Source organism: Schistocerca nitens, chromosome 9, assembly GCF_023898315.1.
Source record: "Schistocerca nitens isolate TAMUIC-IGC-003100 chromosome 9, iqSchNite1.1, whole genome shotgun sequence".
Lineage (NCBI taxonomy): Eukaryota > Metazoa > Arthropoda > Insecta > Orthoptera > Acrididae > Schistocerca > Schistocerca nitens.
In genome coordinates this window covers 78,064,293-78,073,474 of record NC_064622.1, presented here as the reverse complement: position 1 = coordinate 78,073,474, position 9,182 = coordinate 78,064,293, and the positions used below count along the sequence as shown (strand labels likewise).

The following is a 9,182-nucleotide window of genomic DNA, read 5'->3' as shown; positions in this document are numbered from 1 at the left end:
TTGTCGATAACGCCGTTTTTGTCGCCTTAAAAGCGTTCTTGACTAACATTATCTCGCAACGTCCAATCTCATATGTAACTAACGCTCACGGCCGTTACAGCGTGTGTTTAAAGCAAACAAACCTGATTTACATCCTCATAGTGGCGCTACTAGCACCACTCATATGCGACTGGCGTAGAATATGAGTAGACATCATCTTTCAAAAGTAGAAACAACGCCTACCAACTTTTGCTTATGTCGCCCACCTCCTTCTTGGTGTTGAGATTTTTTTTCCATCAGTGTATATAGTCTGGGCAACGCCTTGCCGCAGTGGATACACCGGTTCCCGTCAGATCACCGAAGTTAAGCGCTGTCGGGCGTGGCCGGCACTTGGAAGGGTGACCATCCGGGCCGCCATGTGCTGTTGCCATTTTTCGGGATGCACTCAGCCTCGTGATGACAAGTGAGGAGCTACTCGACCGAATAGTAGCGGCTCCGGTCACAGAAACCCATCATAACGACCGGGAGAGCGGTGTGTTGACCACACGCCCCTCCTGTTCACATCCTGATCTGAGGATGACATGGCGGTCAGATGGTTCCGATAGGGCCACTTGTGGCCTGAAGACGGAGTGCTTTATATAGTCTGATGATCACCTTGTAAAATGAGAAACGGTTAACCATATAAATTAACAGTGTACAATATCCACAGTTTTGTGTATTTCATCTGTAAGTTATTCTTAGTTGAGGTTTGCAGGGAGAAGATGGAAAGTAGGTGGGGGAGGCAAGGGGAGAGGGAGGAGAGGGAATCACGACGGAGTTGTGTCTGAGTGGATAAAGGATTTTTTTTTAATTTCAGATGATATATTCAGTTTCATCCCTTTTACTTTTTACAGATTCTTGGCGTCTCTTTAAGGCGACCGAGGCTCTGTATTGCTGTCAACTGCCCGTTTCTTGAGACTATATTTATCGTATAACGGCAGTTACGGCATTTTTTTTATTTTTTTCTGATTTTTAATTCGTGGTTTGGCTTATGTACTTCCGTTTCTGAACTATTTCTGCGTATGAAACTTCCTGGCAGATTAAAACTGTGTGCCGGACCGACACTCGAACTCTGGACCTTTCCCTTTCTCGGGCAAGTGCTCTACCAACAGAGCTACCCAAGCACGACTCACGCCCCGTCCCCACAGCTTTAATTCCGCCAGTACCTCGTCTCCTACCTTCCAAACTTCACAGAGCACTTGCCCACGAAAGGCAAAGGTCCCGAGTTCGAGTCTCGGTCCGGCATACATTTTTAATCTGCCAGGAAGTTTCATATCAGCGCGCACTCCGCTGTAGAGTGAAAATTTCATTCTAGAAACATTCCCAGGCTGTGGCTAAGCCATGTCTCCGCAATATCCTTTCTTCCAGGAGTGCTAGTTCTGCAAGGTTCGCAGGAGCGCTTGGAAGGACGGAGACGAGGTACTGGCGCAATTAGAGCTGTGGGGACTGGGCGTGAGTCGTGCTTGGGTAGCTCAGTTGGACAGTTCGCAGTCTGCGTTCGGCAGGGCAGCAGTGCGCACCGCGCTCGGCCGTACAAGCCACTTCGCGTGCGGAGTGTTTTGTTTACTTCCTCGTCACCGCGCTTCTCAGTCGAACAAGCTCTAATGGCCAACTCTTACAGGAAGGACACTCTAAGTTCACCTTCTCAAATGAATACGGACGACCCAAAGCACTGGCCGTCGAACGCTTCCTACGCGAAGACGTGAAGATCCCCCGTGACGAACTCATCGGCATACACCTATCGATCATTACCAGCGTCCAAATAACTTCCGGGAATTCAGCCAGGTAACACTTTCAGCGACCGCCGATATTTCGGCGGGAGAACACCCCGCCATTTTCAAGGCAAACTGCAACGGACAGGCGGCGTACATGCAAATTTAATACCTCGGTTCTCCGACAGAAGCAGGAAAGATAACACACACACACACACTGAACACTAGTGCCACCAAAGATGACCAAAGTCAGAGCTATCGATAGTGAGACTATGAATTCGCAGGTGAGGCAGCATTGACTCTGTTCCTCTGTTTTTTTGACAAGGGAGAGAGCCGGATTCCAAACAGAGTTTAAACAGAAACCTCCATCCCTGTTAACGAGGTTGCTCGCTAATTTAATCTCAACTGCCTCCCTAATGACACTATCCCAATAGCTGGACGTGCATGCCAATATCTCGGTGTTATTATATAACATGGGGTGATCAGTATCCAAGCAATGTTCGGCAATAGCAGATCTATTTGGCTGCTGTAATCGTGTGTGCCGTTTATGCTCAGTACATCTGTCCTCCACGGTCCTGATAGTTTGACCAATATATGCCATGCCGCAGCTACAAGGAATACGATATACACCCGCCTTACGCAGTCCAAGATCATCCTTAACGGAACTCAAAAGTGCTCTAATTTTAGATGGAGGTCGGAAAACACATTTCACATCGTATTTCCGTAAAATACGACCGACCTTATTGGACGTGTTTCCTACGTAAGGCAAAAAGGCAGTAGACTTAGGTGTTGACTCAGAATTATCATCAATCACCCGATGTACAGTTGGTCGATAGCGCAACGCACGTTCAATCTGTCTATCAGTATAACCATTTTGACGAAATGTAACTTCAAGATGGGACAGTTCAGCTGGCAAAGTCTCAGCGTCAGAAACGACATGTGCCCTGTGTACCAAGGTACGAAGTACCCCTTCACGCTGAGCCGAATGGTGACAACTATTAGCTTGTAAGTACAAGTTGGTGTGAGTAAGTTTCCTGTAGACTGCATGTCCCAATGATCCATCAACCTTCCTCCTAACCAACACGTCGAGAAAGGGAAGGCAATGATCCTCTTCCACCTCCATCGTAAAACGAATGTTCGGGTGGATCGAGTTCAGATGTTCTAGAAAGACATTCAAATTCTCCCTACCGTGAGGCCAAACAACGAAGGTATCGTCAACGTATCTAAAGAAACAGGCGGGTTTTAAAGGCGCCGACTCCAATGCACGTTCCTCGAAGTCTTCCATAAATAAATTTGCGATCACAGGAGACAACGGACTACCCATCGCAACTCCATCTGTCTGCTCGTAATACTGGTCATTAAATAAAAAGTAAGTGGATGTCAACACATGCCTAAAGAGATTAGTTAAATCAGCAGCAAACCTGGCTTCAATTAACCGCAACGAATCAGACAGAGGAACACGAGTGAAGAGAGAGACCACATCGAAACTCACTAAAATATCAGAGTCATTCAGCCTCAGTCCCTCCAAACGACGTAAAAAATCAGCTGAGTTCCTGATATGATGTTCACACCGTCCTACTTGTGGACTCAACAGAGAAGCAAGATGCTTGGATACACGATATGTCGGAGCGCCGATGTTACTCACTATAGGACGGAAAGGAACCCCTTCCTTATGAACCTTTGGAAGGCCATATAACCTAGGGGGAACGGCACTATAGGTGTTAAGCCTCTTGATTGTGTCCTGCGACAAACCACTTTTCTTCAGGAGGCTGTTGGTCTTTCTCTCAACACTTTTCGTGGGGTCAGCATCAGATAGTAAACGTTGCATCTTTTGTAAATTATCATGTTTATTTAAAACAACGGTGGCATTGCCCTTGTCAGCAGGTAAAATAACAATACTGGGATCAACTTTGAGAGAGCGTAAAGCAGCCCTCTCTGCTGCTGTTACATTACTCTTGGGTGGACGAGCCCTAGTCAAAACACGGCATGCCTCCCTCCTAACTTCCTCTGCAGCGTCAGGTGGTAGTTTGCAAACTGCCTGTTCAATTGAACTAATAAAATGAACTACCGGCAAATTCTTCGGAGTGGGTGCAAAATTTAAACCCTTCCCTAGCACGGATAAGGTTGCGTCGTCAAAAGATTTCTCTGTGAGATTTATCACAGAACGTCGAGATACACTCCTGGAAATGGAAAAAAGAACACATTGACACCGGTGTGTCAGACCCACCATACTTGCTCCGGACACTGCGAGAGGGCTGTACAAGCAATGATCACACGCACGGCACAGCGGACACACCAGGAACCGCGGTGTTGGCCGTCGAATGGCGCTAGCTGCGCAGCATTTGTGCACCGCCGCCGTCAGTGTCAGCCAGTTTGCCGTGGCATACGGAGCTCCATCGCAGTCTTTAACACAGGTAGCTTGCCGCGACAGCGTGGACGTGAACCGTATGTGCAGTTGACGGACTTTGAGCGAGGGCGTATAGTGGGCATGCGGGAGGCCGGGTGGACGTACCGCCGAATTGCTCAACACGTGGGGCGTGAGGTCTCCACAGTACATCGATGTTGTCGCCAGTGGTCGGCGGAAGGTGCACGTGCCAGTCGACCTGGGACCGGACCGCAGCGACGCACGGATGCACGCCAAGACCGTAGGATCCTACGCAGTGCCGTAGGGGACCGCACCGCCACTTCCCAGCAAATTAGGGACACTGTTGCTCCTGGGGTATCGGCGAGGACCATTCGCAACCGTCTCCATGAAGCTGGGCTACGGTCCCGCACACCGTTAGGCCGTCTTCCGCTCACGCCCCAACATCGTGCAGCCCGCCTCCAGTGGTGTCGCGACAGGCGTGAATGGAGGGACGAATGGAGACGTGTCGTCTTCAGCGATGAGAGTCGCTTCTGCCTTGGTGCCAATGATGGTCGTATGCGTGTTTGGCGCCGTGCAGGTGAGCGCCACAATCAGGACTGCATACGACCGAGGCACACAGGGCCAACACCCGGCATCATGGTGTGGGGAGCGATCTCCTACACTGGCCGTACACCACTGGTGATCGTCGAGGGGACACTGAATAGTGCGCGGTACATCCATAAACGTCATCGAACCCATCGTTCTACCATTCCTAGACCGGCAAGGGAACTTGCTGTTCCAACAGGACAATGCACGTCCGCATGTATCCCGTGCCACCCAACGTGCTCTAGAAGGTGTAAGTCAACTACCCTGGCCAGCAAGATCTCCGGATCTGTCCCCCATTGAGCATGTTTGGGACTGGATGAAGCGGCGTCTCACGCGGTCTGCACGTCCAGCACGAACGCTGGTCCAACTGAGGCGCCAGGTGGAAATGGCATGGCAAGCCGTTCCACAGGACTACATCCAGCATCTCTACGATCGTCTCCATGCGAGAATAGCAGCCTGCATTGCTGCGAAAGGTGGATATACACTGTACTAGTGCCGACATTGTGCATGCTCTGTTGCCTGTGTCTATGTGCCTGTGGTTCTGTCAGTGTGATCATGTGATGTATCTGACCCCAGGAATGTGTCAATAAAGTTTCCCCTTCCTGGGACAATGAATTCACGGTGTTCTTATTTCAATTTCCAGGAGTGTATAACATCCGACTCCGCGCGATGAAAACGTTCAAACTTTGCCAAATGCCGGGCAGTAACGGAGTTGTACTCCCAGTCAGCTTGGGTCCATGAGGCACCGTCCAACCAATCCCAAGTGAAATCAGACACTTCAGATGCAACCATTAAATGAAAACGATACAACTCTTTGGAAACAGAATCCAAACGTCGACGAGTAAAACGAATCCTTTCGCGAACAAGAGCCAAGCCAGCACGTCGCTTGATACGATTGGCGGCAGGAGAATTAATATGGTGCACAACCTTAGCAAATGTTGGGACATGATTTTCATCACGATACCTCAATAAAAACGACAAAGCACATTGCAGTCTAACTCGACAGCTACGAAGTTTATCCAACTTACGTAAACACCGATACATTTCCTCCCCGTAGAGGTAAACAATCTGAGACCTGAGTTTCTCCTGGCGTATACAACTTTCAAATAACTTCCGGGACTTCAGCCAGGTAACACTTTCAGCGACCGCCGATATTTCGGCGGGAGAACACCCCGCCTTTTTCAAGGCAAACTGCAACGGACAGGCGGCGTACATGCAAATTTAATACCTCGGTTCTCCGACAGAAGCAGGAAAGATAACACACACACACACACACGCACACACTGAACACTAGTGCCACCAAAGATGACCAAAGTCAGAGCTATCGATAGTGAGACTATGAATTCGCAGGTGAGGCAGCATTGACAAAAAACAGAGGAACAGAGTCAATGCTGCCTCACCTGCGAATTCATAGTCTCACTATCGATAGCTCTGACTTTGGTCATCTTTGGTGGCACTAGTGTTCAGTGTGTGTGTGTGTGTGTGTGTGTGTTATCTTTCCTGCTTCTGTCGGAGAACCGAGATATTAAATTTGCATGTACGCCGCCTGTCCGTTGTAGTTTGCCTTGAAAATGGCAGGGTGTTCTCCCGCCGAAATATCGGCGGTCGCTGAAAGTGTTACCTGGCTGAATTCCCGGAAGTTATTTGAAAGTTGTATACACCAGGAGAAACTCAGGTATTACCAGCGTCGTTAAGATGACTTCCGACGCTGCCTGCAACGAGATTATTCAAAGGACGCGACATGGACTAAAATTTCGGCACTCCGACGGAAACGTCGAGCCTGTGGATGTCGACCATGCAGGACTTGGCCTGTATTCGAACTGCCTTTCGAGGTGAATGAAGATGAAGTCATCGCGGCGCTAAGCCCGTTCGGAAAAGTCCAGAGCCACGTAGCCGAGACATGGGCACAGTTTACGGCGTATCCGGTGCTTAATGGTGTGAGACAAGTCCGAATCGATCTCAAACGGCACGTTCCATCGTACATTTCTATCGGCGGCTGCCGTGCGGTGGTCATTTACGACGGACAACCTCGAACATGTTCCGGTTGTGGCAAAGAAGGCCACGGCCGTAATGAATGCCTGCAACGCCGCATCACACAACTAAGGCCAGACGATACGAACACCGACAGAACCACGAGCACCCTTCCAGTCACCTATGCGGCGACACTGCACGTCCAGCCCACACAAGACGCCGTTCATGAGCGTCTCTCTGGTCCGATACACCCGGAGGCGTCCCAGCATCTTGACACCGGCGATGCCGCCCGTGAACATGTCCAACAGCCGGACACACCCACGCTAGAAGATCACAAGGATACCAGTGAGAGTGTTCTGGAGAATGACGACCGCATCATAGCACCGGCGGCTTTTATACCGGAACGACGTGAATCTCTTCCTTCCTCAGACACCGAAGCTCATTGCCGAAAGCAGAAGTCGCCCAAACGACGAAAAAAACGCCGCAAGACATCAGAATCGACCATTGAGCCCCCTCCGCAGGACGAAGAGATGGCACATCACTCTGATGGAGAACACGATAACACTTTCTCCTCTGCCACAGAGACGCGTCATCCACAAGACGGTGAACCGTCCAACAGTGATCGTGTGCAAGCCCCGCGCCCAGAAGCCATGGAACATAGCACGCCTGTTGTCACCGACGCAATTGAGCCGACTCGGCCAGCGCTGCCACCTCTCGCCGATGTCAAACCTGTCGGACACTTTTCATGGGCGGATGACACGGATTTCCCACCTCCATCTGATGCGGACATGAGATCTGTTTCTCCGTTAGACCAACACTAAAATGGGGGAAGTTTCTACGGCGACTCCTGCGACTTCTATGGACTTCCAGCATCCACCACAACAATCTTCATCAGCTACGAACCTATCGGCAGCACGGATCTCCCATCAGGCGTACCGAATAGCTACTATCAATACTAATAATATCGGCTTCCACGCTAAACTTCAACTGCTCCGTGACACGCTAAGAGCAGCGGACATCGACATCGCCCTGTTACAAGAACTGAGGACAGCAACTTGGACTGGGTGTTATGGATATGAGACGTACGCCGCCCCTGCAGCTATGTAACACACAGGCGCAGCCATCCTCCTCCGAGAAGGGATTGCAGTTTCCGATGTCGCATACTTCCCAACAGCGCGAGGGGTGGCCATAACAGTTGAAGGACTCAAAATCATAAATCTCTACGCCATATCGGGCACTGATAAACGGAGGGATCGTTCCCAGTTCTACGCAGAAGATATCCCGCCTTTATTCCTCGGCCGATACGATCATATCATCGTAGGTGGAGATTTCAACTGTGTTCTCGAGCGCACAGACCAATACCCCCATTTCACCACTTGTCCGGAACTTCGCTTCCTTGTCCGCCGCCTTCGTCTCCTCGACACTTGGCGAATGTTACACGGCGACCGCCCGGGGTATACACACATCACGAGCCACTCCGCCAGCCGACTCGATAGAATATACATCTCTAACGCTCTAAAATCAGTTCTCCTCGACGCGGAACGTTGGCCGTCTGCCTTTTCGGATCATGACATCTACATCTGTACCATGAACCTACGTCGACAATCTATATGGCGCAGTGCAGGACCTTGGAAACTTAATGTCGCGCTACTGCGGGACCCTGAATTTCGACAACAGGTCACCGACATGTGGCACACCCGTGTTCAACGCATTATGCGTTACGAGACCACACTGCAGTGGTGGTTGCTGTGCGCCAAACCGGCCATCCGACGCACGTTGACACACTATGGCAGAGCCAAAGCCAGGTGGAATCACCATAAAACTGATTTCTACTATAGCGCACTACGTGAACTCATGGATCATCCTCCATCCCCGGATCGTCTAAAAGAAGCTCAACGCATCAAGGCAAAGATTTTAACCTTGACCAGATGCCGTCTAGAGGGAGCTATTGTACGAGCACGCAGCCAAGATAGGATTAACGGTGAAGAACCTTCTATGCATCATATTATTCAAAATGTTCGTCGACGCCGACAGGCTTTAATGACAACTTTAGACTTACCTGATAGACGACGGCTGACTTCGCAAGCTACCATTGTGGATGCATTCACAACGAACTATAGACTTTTCTATCAAGAAGTACCTGCCGGTGCAGAGGCCATTGCTGAGGTTGCCCAGGAGACACTTGGTACTCTAAACGCAGCAGCTGCAACCCTCCTGACATCTGAAGTGACCACCGACGACGTCCAAGGCGCTGTGGCCAAAGGGTCTCTGAATCGACCTCCCGGCCCAGATGGTTTACCTCTCGAATTTTACAGAACCTTCCAAAATTTTATGATGCCGCGATGGAGGGACATGTACTGGGAACTTTTGTCCGGCGTGGCGAACCCGCCACCAATGTTCATGGAAGGCTTACTTGTACCAGTCCCGAAACCCGCAGGAGGAACACGACTCGACAGTTATCGGCCGATCACGTTACTCAATTCCGACGTCAAGATTTTCACACGCCTTCTAGCAGTGCGACTCAAACATGT

The 9,182-nt window shown here is 50.2% G+C and overlaps 1 pseudogene; it reads left to right on the top strand.

Annotated features, from left to right (window-relative positions):
• Positions 1–292: 292 nt before the first annotated feature.
• On the top strand, positions 293–409 carry LOC126204751 (5S ribosomal RNA; annotated as a pseudogene).
• The last annotated feature ends 8,773 nt before the right edge of the window (positions 410–9,182 follow it).